This window comes from Macaca nemestrina, chromosome 18 (genome assembly GCF_043159975.1).
Source record: "Macaca nemestrina isolate mMacNem1 chromosome 18, mMacNem.hap1, whole genome shotgun sequence".
Taxonomy (NCBI): domain Eukaryota; kingdom Metazoa; phylum Chordata; class Mammalia; order Primates; family Cercopithecidae; genus Macaca; species Macaca nemestrina.
In genome coordinates, this window is record NC_092142.1 from 78,119,703 (window position 1) to 78,140,268 (window position 20,566).

Sequence of the window (20,566 nt, forward strand, 5' to 3'; positions counted from 1 at the left end):
CCCAAAGGGCCGTGACTTCATAAACCACAACAACTGTAGTGGCTGCCTGTCACGTCTTCATCTGCAAGTTGAAGGAACTTGGAGAAATGCAATGCTTCCCTGTGGCTGCAGAGGGTTTCACTGAGCACTGTTCTTGGAATTCTTAAAAGCTGGGCTTGTAAGCCTTTTTTTTGCATTTCCTTTCAGCCGCCTCCTGGCTGTCCTTTTGAAGCCAGGGTAAAGTCCCCAGTGCCCAGAATCAAGGATGGGGAAGAGGAATTTTGAGAGTGTCCTTCCTGCTTCACACAAATAGCTAAAGACAGAAATGATCATACAAGCCCTAACCAACAACTAGGTAGGTAGGTTGTCCAAGACACGTTGCAGTTTAGAATGGACCTGCCAAATGGGTGCGTGGGCAGGATGGCTGGGATCGCCCGTGCCCAACCTTGCCACAGCCTCCCCTTGTCACTCTAGGGACTTCCCTTTTCCTCCCCAGACCTTTTTCCTGACTCTAAATACTGGGAGGGGTCTGGTTTGAGATTGCTCTATCACAGGGAAGTTCTTAGAGCGGGCTTGCTGGGCGCAGAAATCAAGATGGAAAAAAACAACCCTCTATGTGGATGGCCATGCACAGTGGGTGAGCAGAACCGGCTCTGTTGACCAGGCTTGGGTGATCTCCCGCAGGGCATTGCAGTCTTAAGGACACCCTCACTACCCCTCCTAAAAGGAGATTTTATAATGAGCGCCAACCAGCTCAAACAAGTTAGGATCTCCTAACTTGTCTGGTGAAAATACAGGAGTATTTGTCATCATCTCTGGAAAAGTTGCTATCATGTCCAATAACCCAGTCTAACCATGTTTTTCTAGTGGAAATGATTCCCTGTAGAATTTCCTGTGTTCCTTTCACACACTTCTCCTTACAAACATCATCTCATTTAATCCTCACCACAAAACTGATGATGTTATCTCCAATTTATAGTTGAGGAAACAGGGGATCAGAGAAGCTACGTGATCTATACACGGTCCCCCAGCTAGGAAATAGCAAAGATGGAATTTGACGCAGGTCTGACTCCAAAGGTACTTTCCTCCTTTACCTCCTAATACATTTTCTTATAGGGAGCATCCTACAATAAAACTTGTAAGACCACTTAATGTTGTCTTTGGATTAAAAATGGTACCACTCTCGTAAATCAATGAGTTTCATACCCTAAATAATGTCAGATTAAGAAAATTAAATCTGACTGTAGATTACTTCTCCAGGAGCACATGATTGCTTGATTCCATTGTAGAAAATACAAATTTTTTACTTAAACCACACAAATTAAAAAATGGAACTCACTTTCGCAATCAAGAGGTATTTCTGTTTTTTTTTTTTAAAACAGTAAATGCCCTCTTTAAGATTTTGCAAGCTCATTTCATGATTTTTTTTTCTTTTTCCATATCTTTCTAAATTTAGATGTTACATTTACGAGGCGGTAATGTGCAAGGTCATCCTTTTTTAAAGAAGTTTAAGCAGGAGATGAGGTCTTTCCAGGTTTCAGGGTGATAGCTCGTAATTCTTCATCAACTTTGGCCAAACCTTCGTGAATTCCTGTGTGTTGATGATTATTAGTTCCTTGCCTACAGAGTTTTAATACATTGACTTATCTAAATATTCCTCCATGCACATTCCCCAATCTAAGAAAAATGTGAGATGTTAGGAAATGTTGCCAAGAACAGACCAAAGGATTAGTCAGCCTAGAGAAGTGAACTTTAAGAGGAACTGTGTTTATTCAATGGTGATTATTTGCTGACCCAGTGCTAGGCACGTGAGAGTGAGAGGGATGGAATGCCTGTAGGAGGTGCCTTGGAGATCACAGACTGACTTGGGAGACACATATTGTGACAGATAATTACAACATAGGATGTGTATACCCGGGGAAAATGTAGACAAGGTTTAGGGGTTGCTCAGAGGAGGAATTAACTCTACAAGGAAGTATTCTGATAATGGCTTTCAATTATAGGACATATCTAATAACATGATTACATACTCTCTTAATAGTGTAGCACTATAGTTATTATTTATTCCCCACACTGAACAAATATAATTATCATATACACCCTTTCCATTATTAGCTCTCTTTATTTTTAATGAAAACAGTGGTTGGTCGTTTATAAGAAGTTTTTTGTGTGTGTGATCTTCCACATCAGTTTTCTACCCAGAATTTAAACTTTCCTTTTTTGCTGCAGTTTTAATTTGAAATAAAAATGGTAGCCCCCAGGTCCTCTAACAGTGGGTGCCGATTTCACAGTGGGCTTACAAATGCTCTTCAAGAGTATCTCAGTGTCGAATCCAGCAACCCAAGGGGGATTGGTTCTTCACTGTGCATCACGGCCTTTTAATGCCATATTGCTTTTTATCATCCAATCAGCAGATGTTTCTTTCTTCATTCACATTGAAAGCACTTCGCTATGGAAACAAGAAAAGTTCATTATCTTATTTTTTGTTTGTTTTGTTTTCTGATGTCGTGACAGCAGAACCAATCTTCGGAATCCTTTAAATTAAAAAAAAAAAAAAAAAATTACCAAAACAAATTCGATCACAGAAGCTTTTAAAATCTGAAATCCCAGGAAGCTAATTAGTGCGTCCTTTTAAGATGGCTTCCTGCATTTCACTATACACATGAGCTTGGGTTTCAGATGCAGTTGGCAGTTTGCCATGAGTCAGGCAGGTCATCCTGGCTCTTAGGAACACGGAGCTCCCACAGAAGCCTGTGGAGCAAGGGCAAGTTGGGACCCTCCCCTGTGTTAGCACGTGACTGTCCTCTGTCACCATGTAGCAGGTGGAGGCCAGGAGCTACATTTTCATGGGCTCCTGGTGGTTAGTTGTACACCCCATGAACTTCTCTCATTGCCCTAATTATATCCAAAATAATGCCCTTGTTTTATTTCCCCACTTGGCACTGAGCCTTAAGGGAGCAGGAACTATGTATATCCCAGAGTTCTGCATGGCACTTGGCACGTAGGAGTGTATTAAATGCAGCTGCTTTCGTGCAGTAAGCACAGACTTCAGATGTGGTCAAAGATCCATGATTTCAGAGCATGCAGCCCTTTTTAACTGTGTCTGAGTCACTTGAATGCCTTGTATTTCTGCTCTGGGCTGCAAACTCAAGAGCAGCAACCACCCCTCTGGGTACCCATAGTCCCGAGCCCTGGGCCTGGCTCAGAGGAGGCCCTACATAAATGTTTGCCCCTCCTCACTGAGTGGCTGCCTGAATTGCATCCAGTATGTCTACTCTGGGAAAGAAACTGTGGAGCCTCTTCAGGAGCGTGTTTTTGCCCTCCCCTGGAATCCGGTGATCTCACTACCAATGGCAAAGACCAACTGTGAGGTGTTTTTATCTTTGTGTGCATGTGCGCCTGTATGTGTGTGGGTAAAAAGGCTGTGGAAATACAAAATTGTAACTTGAATGCCTTCATGGCCAGGCATGGTGGCTCACGCCTGTAATTCCAGCACTTTGGGAGGCAAAGATGGGAGGATCGCTTGAGCCTAGAAGTTTGAGACTAGTCTGGGCAATATAGACCATCTGCAAAAAGGAAAAAAAAATTGCCAGGTTTAGTGGTGTGCGCCTGTAGTCCCAGCTACTCAGGGGGCTGAGGCAGAAAGACTGCTTGAGTCTGGGAGGTCAAGGCTGCAGTGAACCATGATGGTGCCACTGCACTCCAGCCTATGCGACAGAGCAAGACCCCATCTCTAAATAAATAAGTAAGTGCCTTTGTGAATCCATCGCATTGCATTGGAGGGACCGCCAGGATTCTCCCCAGAAGAATCTTTCCCAGCATAAAAACCATTGTTAATCACATTTGACACACATGTGTGCCCATGTCTCTGGGCCCGTGTCCATAGGCATCTGCGTCACTGCAGAGTGAACCCTATCAGTTCGCATGACCTGCTCCCCTCCTGCGCCTCCTGCGGGATGTGAGTGGCACATTCCACAGGAAGGGAACCCTCCATGTCCATGTGCCATGCGCCATCTTAGAAACAAAAACAGTTGGCATGTTTGGGGCACAACTCAGTAACCCCTTGATGCGGATATGTGATTCTTAGGATGCCCCACATAGGTCTCTCTCACCCACCCACATGCACGACCCAAGTGAGCAAACAGGCAGAGACTGGGGCCAGAAGCTCACTGTGGTTCTAAGCAAGCTGTTGAACGGGTGGCTTCTGATGGCCTGAGAAGCAGTTTCCCTTGATAAGTCTTCAACCACACAAAAAGAGACTCTAGCTCACGGCACTCACAGTCAAAGCCACTGGAAAAAACTGTTTCCTATCAAAGCCTTTCTCTTTAAAAATTTGAAGAAAAAACCCACCTAGTGAAACCTCAAAATCAACCTGAAGGTTCAACAGCAGGGGAATGATTCCATAAATCATAGTAGATCCACTTAATGGAATACTAGGTAGCCACTAAAATAAAATGACAGTTGGAAAAAATACTTATGATAAAAGGTTTAATGACAAAGTGGGGTTCAAAATGGGAGATACTCTCTGCCTAGAACTATATTAAAAGAAAGATGGATGGGGCAGAGGATGGTGGGTGATGTATTATCTACATAGATACTTTTTTTCACTTTTCAAAGTGTTAAATGTGTTGCACAGCCTTTAGAACTTGAAAATGTCTAACTTAAAATGCCTCCCTAGTCAAATCTATGGCAGCTTATAAACTGGCAGGATACCGTATTTTTAAGATATGCAATTGTAAGTGGCGCTCACATACAGTCAGAATGTTTATTTCACCTTGGTCTTGTGAGGGCTTGGCTCCCGTGGCTTTGTAGAATGAAAGGTTCTGAGAGGCAGGTGCGTGGTAATACCGGGACAGGTATTGTAGACACATTGATAAAGCAAGCTTCCCTCAGCCCAGTTTTCAGTGGCAAATGCCTCTTGGCCACCAATGCTGTATACTTTTTTTCTGTTTCCTTACCTGTCAGGCAGTTACTGAAAAATTATCTTTTCCCCCAAACACAATAATGAATGCCTTGGCCAGACAAGCCACAGCAAATCCTTCAAGATTAAGAAGGGACTGGCCAGGTGTGGTGGCTCACACCTGTAATCCCAGCACTTTGGGAGGCCGAGGCAGATGGATCACCTTAGGTCAGGAGTTCGAGATTAGCTTGACCAACATGGTGAAACCCTGTCTCTACTGAAAATACAAAAATTAGCCAGGCGTGGTGGTGCATGCCTGTAATCCCAGCTACTCTGTGCTTGAGGCAGGAGAATCGCTTGAACCTGGGACACAGAGGTTTCAGTGAACCAAGATCGTGCCATTGCACTCCAGCTTGGGCAACAAGAGCGAAACTCCATCTCAAAACAAACAAAAAAAATTAAGAAGGGACTGATGTCCAGTGAATTTCTATGTCCGGCCAAAGCACTGAGGTGAAATGATGGTTCTTCTAGAATATGAGTGAGCATTACTCATGGTTAATTTTAGAAGCTAATAAGTATATATTTGATAACTTTAACAGAAATATTAATACTAATTAAGAATAAAAAGATGAGGATGAATAAAGTAGCTTCACTTATTGAATCTTTACTAGATGCCATCTTGCATAAACGCTTCTCACTTCGCAAAATGTATTCCATCTAATATTAGCAGTAACCCTGAGGACTTGGTATTCTTACCTGGATGTGTCTTATATCAACATGCACGCATTCTCTCCCTCAGCATATCGTGTCTTATTAACTTCTAACCTCCCTCTCATTATCTCACCAATCTCTGCCAACACAACCACATCAACTGTGCAGATCACTTCTCTAGTGTTTGGGATTTGGGGCAACCTACTGGGGCTAGCTATGACCCCATAAAAGTTGAACAACTCTGCCTTAATGGCTCTAATTTTTAATATGCTTCATTTTAGTTGCTTGAATTAAAGGAAGGCATTTGAAAATTGCTAAAGTGCTTCTCAGTGATGAGCCATTACAGATCAGTTTGAAATCCAACTTTATTCAATATAAGAAAGCCTAGATCCTCTGGAGCCTAAAGACAGACCTTTTCAGTTACTGTAAGGTGTCTAAGACTTCTGGGTGTGGGTTTTAAATATATTTCGGATGGGCTTTGTTTGTGTTTACACATGGCCACCAGGTCAGCCACAAAGCTGTGGTTCTGGTCAGTCTGACTTTCTTTAGCACGAATCACGTGACAGTGTGTATCTGTAATTAGCTCCGTGGATATGACTGGGTGGACTACTCACTTACCCTTGTTTTGATCTTCATTCCTGGGTGAAAGAGTCTCAGGCAGTGGAAACTCTAGTTCATAGGGCTCATGACCTTCCACGGACTGTGTGTAACTTGGCTGTGATGAGGGCATGCTCTGATTCTGATGAAGGATGTTAGCATTAGAGGCAGGCCCGTGTGCCTGTCCTGTGTCCTGGCACCGATGTTTAACAAAAAAGATGCTTTCAGAGTTACTCATACGACTTCCACATTCCCATGGGAGCTCCAACACTGTTTGGTCCCAATGTGACCTTTTTGTCTCACCCCTTCCTCCCACACATCCTGCTCCCCACTCCCCTAATTACTCATGATTCCACTAACAGCCACATCCTTTCACACATCTGAGCTTTTGGTCGTGCTGTAACCTCTACCTGAGTTCCATTCCTGCCTCCACCCTTGCCTGTCAAATTCCTTATGCTTCATGCCTTTGAATTTTAGCTGAAATGTTGCCTCCTCTATGAAACTGGATTTTCCCTTTGTCTCCATTTCCTAAGCTGCACATTAGAGCACCTGTTACAGTCTTAAAGTGACTTCTATATAGATTGTTTATACACCTGTGTTGTAAATGTATTCGTTAGGATAAGCTAAGCTTTAATAAGAAATAGCCCCCAAAATGCATTATAGCTGAAACCCATAAAGGGGAATTTCTTACACACAAATCAGCGTAAGTGGTGGGTAGTCCTGGCCAATGGCAGCTACTTTCCACAAAGTGACTCGGGGATCCAGGCTGCAGCCACCTCGTGGTTCCATTCTCCCTGCTGATATCTGCATCCAGCCATATGGTATTTCTTACCAGCCTTAACCACATACTATTGGTAAGCACTAGTTACATGGCTCTCTCCAGCTGCAAGGTTGGATGGCAAATATCCTCCAGCCCTTTGCTCAGAAAGAAGAGCAAATAGGTTTTTGTCAGGAAGCTGGCAGTCTGTCACAGGAGCTACTTGAGGATACACGCTGTTTTCTCCCCCTTAGCATCTCCAGTCTCTGGTATAAACTTGAGTCTTCTCTTTGGTCCCTGATAAATATACATGGAATGTATGGATATGAGAAAGTTAAATTGATTTCTATGTGTCATGTCATTAAACTTGGAATCTACGGACATATCTTTTTCTTTATGGCATTGTTTGGAGGTCTTCATTTTATGATTGAATACAAAACACCGAGGGCTTTAAGGAGGCATAGTGGTATGTTCAGCTGTATTTTCTCATAATATAGAGTCATAGGAAACCTGAACCTTGGCATTTGCAAGGCGAAAAGGCCCCTGGTAAAGAGTAATCTAGTAATTCATCTTTATTTGAAAAATACATCATCATCCATTCATTTTCTCACTGGCGTAATCCAGTCCGACTTTGGCTCCCCTTCCTGTGAAATGCACCCTTCCCCTCTCATCAGTTTCCACACCTCCTGCTGAAAATGGAATACAATGAATAGATGTATAATAAAATCTTTTAATTGTCTTAGCATATGTTGCTTTTATTAGGTGGGCATAATTGCATTCATGGGATCACCTACAAAGTCCTTTCGAATATAAAATTGAAATGGCTTCACACTCAGTGCACAAGTCCTTCTGAGGCACTGTTTTCCCCTTCGCTGCCTCCAGTTCCCCTTTTGCTGTAAAGTTCACATTGAAGTGTGAAAAGAGAGACGTGGCAACTGACACATGCTGGATCTTATCAGCCGTGAGTGCCGTTGTGGCCGACTGAAAAGCGACTGTCATTTCTACACCATTTATTCCTCGCCTGGCCTCATTGCTCGCTTCCTTTCAGAGGAAATTTTCCCTGTTAAAGTACTGTACTTGTCATTTATTTCCCTTTTTTCCACTCTCCCTCCGTGGCTGGGTTTGGATATGCATTTATCCAAAAGGCAAGGCTTTTACACACTTCCGCTAACCTCTTAGGGTCAGGCTCGTCTGCGCTGATTCAGGCTCATAAAAGCAACCCAACAAAGCTTTTATGGGGTCATTAGAGATCCCTTAAATCCCTCTCCTTCCAGCTTTCAATAATTCTGTTGCCTCTAATCAATTCGCCAGCTCTTTTATTTGAAAGTGGGTGATGGAATGGGAAAAAAAGTGGGAGAATCAGCTGAAAACCTACTTCATGTGGACTAAGGTTTCTCAAGGTGTATTCAGGTTCTGGCTCATCCTTGGTACTTACATTTGAGCCATACTGAGCAGTCCAAGCCTTAGTTGTTCTTTTACAAAAAGGGTCAGCAGACTTTCTGTAAAGGGACAGATAGTAAATATTTTAGGCTTTGTGGGCCATAGGGCCTGTGTCAAAAGTACTCAATGTTACCATTTTCCTTACTTTGTTCAGGTTGCTATAACAAGATACCATAAACTAGGTAGCTTATAAATAACAGAAATGTAATTCTTACAGTTCTGGAGGCTGAGAAGTCCAAGATCAAAGCAACGGCAGATTCAGCGTCTGGTGAGGGCTCATTCCCTGGCTCATAGATGGTGCCTTCTCACTGTGTCCACTTAGTGGAAGGGGATAAGGCAGCTCTCTGGGACCTCTTTTAGAAAGGCACAAATCCACTCCTGTGATCTAATCACCTTTCAAAGCCCCTGTCTTCTAATATTACCACATTGGGGATTCCTTTTCAACATGTGAATTTTTTGAGGATGCAAACCTTCAGACCATAGCACTATCATAGTGCAAAACAACCACAGACAATACGCAAATGAATGAGTGACTATTTGCTAATAGTTTTATTTACAAAAAAAAAACACAGTGGGCAGGATTTGACCCATGGGTTGCAGTTTGCTGATCCCTGTTTTATTAATTAATTAATTTGATTATTTTTTGAGATAGGGTCTCACCGTGTCACCTAGGCTGGAGGGCAGTGGTGTGGTCACAGCTCACTACAGCTTCATCCTCCTGGGATCAAGCAGTCTTCTTGCCTTAGCTGCCCAAGTAGCTGGACTACAGGTGAGCACCACCATGCCCGGCTTATTTTCTACATATTTTTTAGAGACAAGGTCTCACTGTGTTCCCCAGGCTGGTCTCAAAGTCCTGAGCTCAAGTGATCCTCCTGCCTCAACCTCCCAAAGTGCTAGAATTACAGGTGAGAGCCACCACACCCAGACTGCCCCTGTTTTAGATATTAAAAATTTCATCTCTCCAATCTTCCACGAATCCCTAGTTCATTTTTAAATAGCACTTGTCTTCCAAAGATGTGGGATATGCATACCTAATGCTCTTCCTGGATGGGAGAATATTATTACCAAAAACATTTGGTCTACTAACTTTTATAATAGTTTCCAATTATAATTTTTTTCCTCTTTACTTTCTTTTGAATAATGGAAACAGTTTTTTTTGTTTACTATATCTTGAAGTACTTCACTTAAGAAATAATTTTATGGTGGCACAGAGAGCTGTTTAGTTAGAAGATTGAGTATCATATTTACCATTGACTATGTAGGACCTTCTAGGAAAATGTGAGTTTATCATAGTCTTGCAAGGTAAATGAAGCAGTGAGAAGAATCAGTCTACTGTGCTAAACATGGCCCTGCCTCAGCAATATTCTGTGAGCCTGGAGGTCAAGACTAAGGGGACCAAGGTCCTGCTGAGGACACATGGGGGAAGTACCAGAAAGTCATCATCTCATTTAAACTCACAAAGCCTGGAAGGGACATAATAAGAGTCCTGTATTCCAAAACTGCAGCATTAAACTCAGAGATGTAAAACAACGTGTCTAAATGCCGGGTAAGCAATGCTTCCCTGACTTGGACCAGGGTGGTGAATGAATATGAAAACCCATTACAACATTTTTCCATTTTTATGTTTTCTCTGAAACCGGTCATGAGAGGTAATGTTAGCAAATCACTCCTTATTCCTAGGCAGACTTCTTGGGTATCCTTTCCATCCTCCCTAGCAGTAATGCCTGCCCGACTGATGGAATCCTAACTAATGCAATGTGTGACACCTGGCAACTCCAGTCGGAACCAAGGGAAAACCTGCAGACATGCAATCCTTTATGCTTTTGTTTTTGTTTTTCCTTCACCCTGGTTAACGTGAAGACGACACTTAGAATGATGATCTTAGAATCTAGGTGTAGAAAGCAATGTAGCTTCTGGCTGGTTCCTTGAGTGACCATGTGGAGCAGAGCTGCCCTTCCATTGTATTTGAGCCACTGGAAATCTATTACCTGATCCTTCTTTAGCTTGTGTAGGAGTTGGGTATGGCCAGGCTCAGTGAATCCGGTAGATGTTTGAATGGCAAAGGACTGAAAGATCTCAAACTTGAATTGCTTAACTCCTTGGGATCTGTATTGGAGATGTATAAGCTGTTTTCAAACATTTCAGCAGGTGTCATAGAACTTAACCAAATGAGGCTAAGTATCCTATGAACACGTTTGATTTGAGTTGAAATTACAACATAGATGAGAAGTGACTTGCCCAAGGACACCCAGGTGATGAAGTTTACATACAAGACATAAGTCCATGTTTCCGGATTCCTAGACTCGGTTGTTTTTTTCCCCTTACCCCATAGAAGATGGTTGTTGTCTTGAGGTGTCCACTGAGTTGTTTTTTGAGAGATTCTATTGTGCACTTGTGCCCAATTCAACAAGAAAGAATCTTTGCTATGTTAGAAGAGACCTTGGGAAATCCAAAGGCTTGGCCACAGGTACATCAAAACGGATGCTGGTGCCTAACTTCCAGTTCCAGAGAAAGAGGGAGAGAGAGAGACTGGTAATTTATAGGCTGACATTTTCCTTGGGTCCTTATAATACTTGTTTATTACAGATAATTTGCTTAAGTGTGCACAAGGTGGAAGGTCATGCAAGGAAGCTTTTTATTAGTTGTGTACTGAATGGATCAATAGTGATTTGAATACTATAAATCTGTCCTGTTAACAGGTTTATTTCTTCATCAGATATTAATTCCAGAGGGTTTCGCCTATTATAAAATGGACAGAAAGCCTGTGGTGCCGATGGTACTGCCTCTGTAATCAAGTTCAGCTGTGTGTCTTCGTGAGCCTCCACGTGGACCCTCAAACATGGGAAGGAGATAGGGGCAGGAGGAACTGGGGAAACAGGAACCAGAAACCCTGAAGAAATGGAAAGAGAAAAGAAAGGCCAGTCATTCATTCAGTTGCTTAATTTGTTTCTTTTTCTCATTTTCTTTCTCTCTCTTCTGTCTCTCTCTTTCTCCCTCCCTCCCTCCATTTCTTCATTCCTTCCTTCCTTCCTTCCTTGTTTCCCTGTCTTTCTGTCCATCTATCCATCTGTCCATCCATTCATCCATCCATTTATCCGCTCTGAATTGAAAACTAATATAGATACGCAAAATGAAAAACTAGGAAAATGCAGGAAACCTTGACAAAACAGCTTCTATTTCTAATTCTGACACTGAGTAACCACCGCTACATACAAGTACATTTGTCTCTGGTCTTGTCCCTATTCTAGGTACATGCATTTTCATACAGTTAAGATCATATTGTATGTCTGAATTTTTTAACATACTAGATTTTTTACATTACTAAGTTAATACATGCTCATTTAAATAAGTCAAACAATATGAATATATAAGAAGAAAAAGCTAATAATTTACGCTCTACATCTTCCCTTTGCTAAGTGGCACTTGTGCACCTTCTGTGACCATGCAAACATGGTATATATGCACATATAGGAGTGGAATGTATGTGTTTTAATAGCATAATACTTTCTCCATTATTTTAAAACTTGCTTTATTTGGTCAACAGGACATATGAAACACATATAGATGAAACAAAAAATTTTAAAAACGTTTGCATACTACTCTGTGCTGTGGAATAGCCCTAATTAAATCAATCATTCCCCTATTTATGGGCACTCCATTTATTTTCAATTTTGATACTATTGTTGTTTTAGCCCTTATGAATACTACAGCAATATATGTTATTATATAATGCTGGTTTTAATTTTGTAGGACAGGTGGGATTTCTGAGTCAAAGGTGAGGTGACATAATTTTGTATCCTGTGGTTTTGCTTAACGCTATGCAGAACCATTTCCCCATATTGTTGAAAACTCTTCGTGAGGTTTTTGTTTTGTTTTTTTTTTTTTAATTGGCTGAAAGCACTTCATCATATAGTTGTACTAAACTTTACTTAATATCCCTGAGCCTTTGGGTAGTGTCCAGTTCTTTGCTTTGATAAATAATGCTGAGATGAACATCTTTCCACATGGCTCTTTGTCCTTCTTTTGACATACTTGGGATTCTAGAAGTGGAATTACTGGGTCGGAGGTCACGAACGGAGAGGTCTTTTAAATCTCAGGCTGCAAACAATCGCATTGCAGATTTAGGCTACACTTTTCATCCAGTTGCAGCTGCAGCATTTTACAAACCACAGCATAAACCCTAGGAATGATTCTGTTCCCCACTGAGATAGAGCATTGTTATTAATATAACTTTACAAACATCATTCGTTTGAAAGCTTTATCCAGCCTTACCACAACTCATTAGTGAACCTTCTAACAGTCCTGGGGCAGTTTGTGGATTCTGCAGCAGACAAGTTACCGTGTGCTGAAGGATACCGCAGGGAAACCTTCCACCACCCCCACCCCACCCCACCCCACCCTACCCAAAGGATGATTCCTGCTCACACCAGCCAGCTGGAGACATCAGAGCATTACCTCTCAGCGACAAGGGAGGGACTCTTTTGTTCTTTCTGGTGGTTAGTTTCATCTTCAGATCATGGCCAGTGTCAGCTGACTCGGGCATCGTTAGCATTTAGGGCTGTACAGAAATGCACACTATAGGGTACCCAGGATTCTTGGCCCTGCCCCACCATATACCAGCACCATGTTAGTCATCAAAACGACCGGAAATGCCTTTTGTGTCTCCCAACTTCCCTTTTTTAACATGTCAGCTCTTGGTCTCGATATTTACATCTATATTTTTCCTTATCCCTTTAATATATGTTATCTAAATATGTGTCATCTTTGTATATGGGTTTTTGCTGTAAGAACTCTCTGAGAATGCAATGATTCTTAACTGGGATTGGAAGGGGTCAGAAGGAGGGAAAGTAATTAGCGGGGCCTGTTATAATGGGGTTGGTGGGGTTATTTGTGCTTTTAAAGCAGAATATCAGGGTGTCAAAAAGCCAAGATTCTGGAGTCAGAAAGCCTGGGTTCAAATCCTGACCCCTCCTCTTGCAAGCTCGTGACACCGGGCAAGTTATTAACCTCTTTATCCCTTTATTTGACTATAAATATGGGATAATTATAGTTTCTACTGCATAGTTTTGTTATGAGGAGTAAATGAGTCACTATTTCTGAGACACTTCATGCCTGGCACAAAACGAGCACTGTGTGTGTGTTACAGAAATCTACGTGGGTAGGTGTGTTTGTGTTTTCCATAATTCTAGCTAGGCAAAGACATATTTAACCAAAACCTTCTGGGCTGACGAGGATCCTCAGAAAGTAGGCTGGCGGGGGGGGCTCTTTTAAGGCATCAGGACTGAAAAGGTAAAGACATGTACTAGGCAGGTAAGCATAGTGGTGACCCTCTCTGACGTACATATTTCAGGAGGGGTCGCCCCACCCATCTTCCATGTTGGAGTGCTCTTCTCTGGCAACCCACTATGGGTACTCCACTACTGGACTTCATGCAGGTGGAACCAAACCTGGAAGACCCAAGCCAAGGGGAGAAGGCGTGAGCAGAGCAGCTGGCAGGCACCATGAGGCAGGGCTAGCCTTGCCCACTGCCTGTAGCTGACCAGCTAGACGCTCTTCCTTTTCTTGCAAACCTAATGTAGGTGTAAGGTCAAGGCTCCCTCCCTATGAGGCTTGCATAGCACCTTCAACCTTCTAGTCTTTGTCCTCCCAGAAGGAAAAAAAGTGAGAGGAAGGAGGGGCAAGAGAAAAGAGGATGCATTTTGTCAGACGCTGTGCTGTGAAACACTAGCACAGATGACGTTTGGAAGCGCCCTCTGAGCAGACATAAAAGCTCAGGCTCAAAGAGATTAAATGTCTTATTTCCGCTCTTGGAAAACATATATTTTATTTTTTTCTGTGTCTCTGAATTGGCATCCAACCATAATCATTGTGCTAATTTACTGTATTCTTACTCTCCCTCTCTAGTGCGGTGAGTAAATCTGTGTGTTCCTTCTACTTAATAACATATTAAGTGGCAATAATAATTATTATAACAAATGTATCAAATAACTATGTGTGAACTCTGCACGTTTCAGCCCATTTAATCCCCATAACCTACGGAGGTGGTTTCTATTATTGCACCCATTCTACAGATGAGAAAATGGAGGCACAAAAAGTTAAATAATCTGTCCTAGGTCCCACAGCTGGTTAGAGCTGGAATTTGAACCAAAGGTTCTGTGCTTCCCAAATTTGTCTTCTGATCTCTGCATCACACTGACTCTGTCACTCAGTCCTTTTCTCACTGCTCTGGTCTCTATACTTAGAGCTTTGAGACCTGCCACTCAGATGACTCCAGAACAAAACATGCCTCGGTGTCATGCTTGCCTTTACCCTTGTCACTTTCTCGACTGCCCTCATCTCCGCGACTGCATCTTTATAACTCTCCTTTATTAGTGCTTTTGCTGGAGGAGGCAAGCGTGAACATTGTCAAAAGGACTCAAAATGGGGAAAAGTGGCAGCAATTGCCAGCACAATCACTGAAAAACCTTCTGAATGGACTGGTAAATTAAACCCTCCCCCAAATGCTCAGAATTGACCTTTGAATTGACTAATTCAAATTCATTGAGTCAGATGCAGTTAGTGTAACAGTCTGTACTAACAGTGTAGACTATTAGTTTGTAGAGGCTACACAGAAGAGTCCAATTTTCTTTGCACAAAGAGCCTGCCATTCATTTATTGAACAAATGCTTTTGAACACCCATCACTGTGACAGACAGTGGCAATGCACGTAGGAACAAAGTGTGTCCATGGGGACAGAGACCTGAAATAATCAGTCGCCGTGTAAGGAAATTCCCCAGACCACCGATTTCCACGCCTTGTATGTTTCTGTTGTCTTTGCTGCACACTGACCAAAAGACACAAGACAAGCTCTTGTCCGTTTGGATTTTAGCATCTTTCCCTGATCCTGTCTCTAACTCTGGTGTTGTGCACCCACTCTGCAACTCTCCAAGCTCCAGCCCTGCAGTACCAGCCTGTACCTGCCTCAGATGGCACCCAGCCTTGGAGAAATCTCACACCCCGTGGTGATTCATATCTGACCCTGACAATTTTCCACCTTTGCCAGAAAATCTTTCCCAGAAGAGTGGGAGTCTAGGAAGACAAATAGCCAAGATAGGAGTTTGAAGAGGAGGCACCAATGGCAATTTGGATTGATAATTCCTCCAGCTAATTTAGTTCTGATTTCCCCCACGCTCTTGGCAGTGAGACAGTTGGCTCCAGAGGAAGGCGATGAAAAGGAATCAGTCAAAGAACAATCAAGAACATGTTACTTTTTTGGATAATCATTGGCCACAGGGATTCTCCTTTACACTTTAAAGAGGGATGAGATTGAGTCTCTCCCTAGCGCTGACAATGAAACATTTATGCTGTTTATAAAAATCAGGAAACACAAAAATGATTTGATGAATGCTCATCTTCTGGTCCTTTTGTGATCTGAGAGATCTTGAGATAAGAAAAGCTGTGGATGAATTTTACTGAACTATTGAATTGAGAATGGCTGAGGGGGAGGGGCCCCTTCCCTCTGTGAAATCTACGGAAAAGTTGGTTTGCTTTTCTCCTAGTTTCAGAATACTTGGACTTAGAGTCCCAGATAGCATCAGTTTCTGGTGAAGCCCCCGAACCAGACAGGAGACTGCGTCTCTTCAATCAGAGCAGCGGAAGTCTCAACAAAAAACAAGATTTCAACCCATCCTTCGCTTTGGTGATGGGCAGTTCTTCTTCTCACCTCTGCTTATTTACAGTTTGAGGAAAAAACAGGTAGTAGTTGAAAGTGTATTTGACCGTATTTTCTACCTGGGAGACCATTTCTTTCTTTAACAATTACTTTTGGACATGTTACTTGTTAGTTAAAGGAGACGTGACACCTCCTGCCCCCTGGCCAGCCAAGATCCATTTGTCATGCAGGTAGCCTCAGAATGGATTGAGAGCTAACCGCGCAGATCTCATGTCAAAGATGTGCGTGTCTGTCTTTCATGGCTTGGGTTGTTAGGATGCAGGGAGGGCCTTTTGTCAAACACCTGCCGATGAGCGTTTGGCGGAGCCTGTGCTAAGACATCATAGATTTCCTTCTCTGTTGTCTTGAGAGCAGAGAAGGTGGCAGAGAAGGGAATCAGGGAAGAAATGAGGATGAGGATAAATGAGAGGCTGTGGTTCTCAGGGTGGACTGCATCGGACACTGCCTAGCATGAGAAGGGACTTACCTGTTTTCTAGGAAGTACTATTAAGAAGATAAATTCGGTGCTCAGACATCTGAGGCCTGACATTAGGAGAAATATGGTAAGGCATACATTTAGAAGAGATGCCGTGTGTGTGTGTGTGTGTGTGTGTGTGTGTGTGTGTGTGTGTGTGTCTGTGTATTATTAATATGTCTGCTGGCCTTGAGAAGGCACATTCAGAGAATTTTCTGGATTCTTTTTCACATGCCCTGTATTGTCAAAAAGTGATGTTGGATGCTTTCTGCCTATGGCTGTGGGCCTGCATGTTCACGTAGATGTTCACATGTTCCTAAAGAATACATCCAGGACTATGCTGACTTATTTGGGGCTGCTGAGAAGAGACATGAGTCAGATGATAACAGGAATAATTCAGTGTGTGCTTCCCATGGCTGCTGTAACAAACTGCACAGCCTGGAGGGCCTCAGACAATAGGAATATTATCCCACAGTCCTAGAGGCCAGAAGTCTGAGACCACAGTGTGCACAGGGCCATGCTCCTTCTCTAGAGAACCCTGCTTGCTCTTCTCACTTACGGTGGTTCAACGGCAACGCTTGGTGTTTCCTGGCTTGCAGCTGGAGCTGTCTGACCTCTGCGTCTGTCCTCCCACGGCCTTCTCTCTGTGTGTCTGTGTGTCTCTTCTCCTTTGTTGTCAGGATACCAGTCACATTGGATTAAGGGCCCACCCTATTCCAGTATGACCTCATCTTAACTACTTACCTCTGTGTTCCAATCTAATTACATGTCTGTTTCCAAGTAACGTCACATTCTGAGGTGATGGTGGTTAGGACTTCAACATATATTCTTCGGGACATGATTCAACGTATAACAACTAATACCAGCAATCACCTCACCCTTGTAAACAGTACAATTGCCATTCCTCAAGCATCTAGTATACTCAGGACATTAGGCTGGGAACTTTTTCTCTAATCCTCACACTGGCATTTTTACCAATGAGTAAACTGAGAGTCAGGGAAGCTTAGTCCACGTTTCTCACCTTTTCTCCTTTTCTCCCATCCCCCAGCCAGTTTTTCAACATAATGATTTTTCCCCACATGCTCACTGCAGTGAATGTTCACTCCCAAGCCCAAAAGTAGACATGTGGAGTGACAGGTGTCACTATATCATAATACAAAGAATTTCAAAAACCAGAAGTGTTTGAGAAAATATAAATTGTGCAGTAAAAGAAAACACACCGTAAGTGTGCAGAGCAGGGGCTAGAATGACTCTTTAGGTATTGTGTTTGTTAGGGGGGCCATTAGAAAATCACAGACTCTGAGCCGAACCTCCTGGGTTCAAATCCCAGCTCCACCACTTACCAGTTGAATGACTTTGAGAAAGTTACTTAAATGCTGTGTGCTTCAGTTTCCTCTCCCGTCAAATGGGTTAATATCAGCACTTAACACGTAGTTTTTGTGAAAGCTAAACGTGCTTATCTATAGCTGTTATTATTACTAGAAATAATATTGTAGTGCCCCCAAACATGGATTTAACAAGCATTGATCAAATACCTCCTATGCCCCTATGAACCAGGTACTAGAAATACACTCCTTTCACTTGTTTTTGTTTTGTTTTGTTTTTGAGACAGGGTATCGCTCTGTCACCCAGGCTGGAGTGCAGTGGCATGATCTCTGCTGACTGCATTCTCCGTCTCCCAGGTTCAAGCGATTCTCCTCCCTCAGCCTCCCCAGTAGCTGGGATTACAGGCCCCTCCACCCCCCATCCCCCCGCCCCCCACCCCCACCACACCCAGCTGATTTTTAGTAGAGACAGGGTTTCACCGTGTTGGCCAGGCTAGTCTTGAACTCCTGACCTCAAGAGATCTGCCCGCCTCAGCCTCCCAAAGTGATGGGATTACAGGCGTGCGCCACCACGCCTGGCTAATTTTTGTATTTTTAGTAGAGACGGGGTTTCACTATGTTGGCCAGGCTGGTCTCGAACTCCTGGGCTCAAGCGATGCACCCGCCATGGCCTCCCACAGTGCTGGGATTACAGGTGTGAGCCACCATGCCTGGCCCCCTTTCACTTGTATTTTTTGAAAACAGAAAGAAAGAATTATGAATGAATTCTTCTGAGCTGTGAGTCCTTCCTGTGCACCAGGCATGGATGGCAAGGCACGACTGATAATGTTCCTTCTTAGCTCGAATTGTCCACTATCTCTCCCATGCACGGGGAGACAAGCTGTGCTCTTCAAACACAAATTCCTTCTCCCACGTCCTGGGTAGTTTTGCTTTTTTCCTCCCTGAGGTTGCTAATTGTGGGCAGTACAGTGCACTTTTATTTTTCTCGTCTCCTTCCTGGCATGTGCCACAGACGAAAACCCACCAAGTCTTGAGCTAAACAAAGCAGAGAGGGGAGAAGGGACAAGGCCGGGAGGCGGCAGTGGGGCTACATGGGATAAAAATGGAAACACACATTTTTGCCCTCTGTACCCAAAAGGAAATGTTGGTGGAGGCAGGTGTTCAAGCTAGCGTCGTGTTTGTGGTTTTAGACACAGCTTTGAGTCATGACTGGTGTGGCCAAGACCTATTTTCCTTGCAAATGCTCTCTCTCTTTTTACAGTAACTGTGTTACTAAAGTTCTCTTAGATACTTTACATTTCCTTTCACAGATTTCCAAAATTTCTTTCTTTGAGAATGTCTGGACCGGTAGGAGGTTCAGCACGCACTGCTGGAGAAATCACAGATGACTAATTGGAATGCCTCAGAATCATTCTCCTATTGTTTCACCTAATTTCCACACTTACGAAGTCAAACTCTCAGTTAAATGTTTATAGAGCAATTCATTTCTTCTGAGCCATCTGTTGCCAGGCAGGATCTGCAGAACTCTTGGTTGCATGTCCTGGGTTGGGTCCACCAAGGCTCGTAGCACAAAGGCCTGATGTTTAAATCCTGCAAGCAAATTGCCACCTTTATTTCCAAGTTCTCCTCCAAATCCACATTGTTCTCTGCAGACACCAGGGGGGTTCAGTGTTTGCTTTTCCTGGAGCTGCTCGGTTCTCTCACCTTTCATGTCTGTGGTGCCAAGGTAAGCCAAAGGCATTAGTATTCACACTTGTGTGTGAGCAGCTGAGCTAACATGCACCAGAGGGAAAATATTACTTCTCATAAATGCTCAATAATTATAGTCTTTATTGCATCCAAATCTATATTGTGACACATAGTGGAAAGCTTTTGGATTCTACGTGGAAGAGTTGACAGAGATTTGCAGGTGAAAAAGAAAAGAAAAAAAAATAAGTGTATATATAGACAGAGACAAAAACTTGCCTGCTGTAAACCTAGGGAGAGAGAGGGTAGTGCCCCTGGGACATTGGACTTTCTGTTGCCAGCATGGTCTGTCAACTTCCAAAATGGCATTAAATTTTGGAAAAATTGCCTGAACATTTTGAACAGGCATCTATCAGGAAAGCCTATTTATTTTTCTTTTCCTTTTTCTTTTTTCTGAGACAAGATCTCCCTCTGTCACCCAGGCTGGAGTGCGGTGGCACCATCATGACTCACTGCAGCCTCGACCTCCTGGGCTCACGTGATCTTCCTGCCTCAGCCTCCCAAGTAGCTGGGACTACAGGCATGCACCACCACTCCCAGCTATTTGTTGTTGTTGTTGTTGTTGTTGTTGTTGTAGAGACAGGGTCTAGCCACTGTGTTGCCCAGGTTGGTTTCAAGCTCCTAGCTTCAAGCCATCCTCCTGCCTTGGCCTCTCAGAATGCTGGGATTACCGGCATGAACTACCATGCCCAGCCTAGGAAAGCATATTTCTTGAGGAATAATCATTTCTAGTAGTTTCTGTTCTAATCTAAGGGGTTTGAGGTTCTGTTGTGACATAGATGTTAGCTAGGAGAGAGAAGAAATGGAGGAAGGGAGGGGTTTCATCCCGCTGTTTTCATTTGCTTGGCTGTGCTGAAATTGTGAATACACAATTGTTACCTGCTGCCGGTGGGCGTGGTGGGATATTTATTTGGCATCTTGCAATTGATATGAGCTGAGTGATTTT

At 43.1% G+C, this 20,566-nt stretch overlaps 1 protein-coding gene and 1 long non-coding RNA gene across 2 annotated transcripts in view; one reads left to right on the plus strand and one right to left on the minus strand.

Moving 5' to 3' along the window:
• LOC105491228 (WW domain containing oxidoreductase) overlaps positions 1–20,566 on the plus strand; it is a 1,122,875-nt gene that overhangs the window by 1,079,485 nt on the left and 22,824 nt on the right. The window lies entirely within an intron of this gene.
• On the minus strand, positions 11,135–17,243 carry LOC105491231 (uncharacterized). Its single transcript, XR_011616121.1, has 3 exons — positions 17,109–17,243; positions 12,840–12,942; positions 11,135–11,274 (listed from the first exon to the last, which is right to left on the minus strand). It is a non-coding gene; the product is annotated as an uncharacterized lncRNA (long non-coding RNA).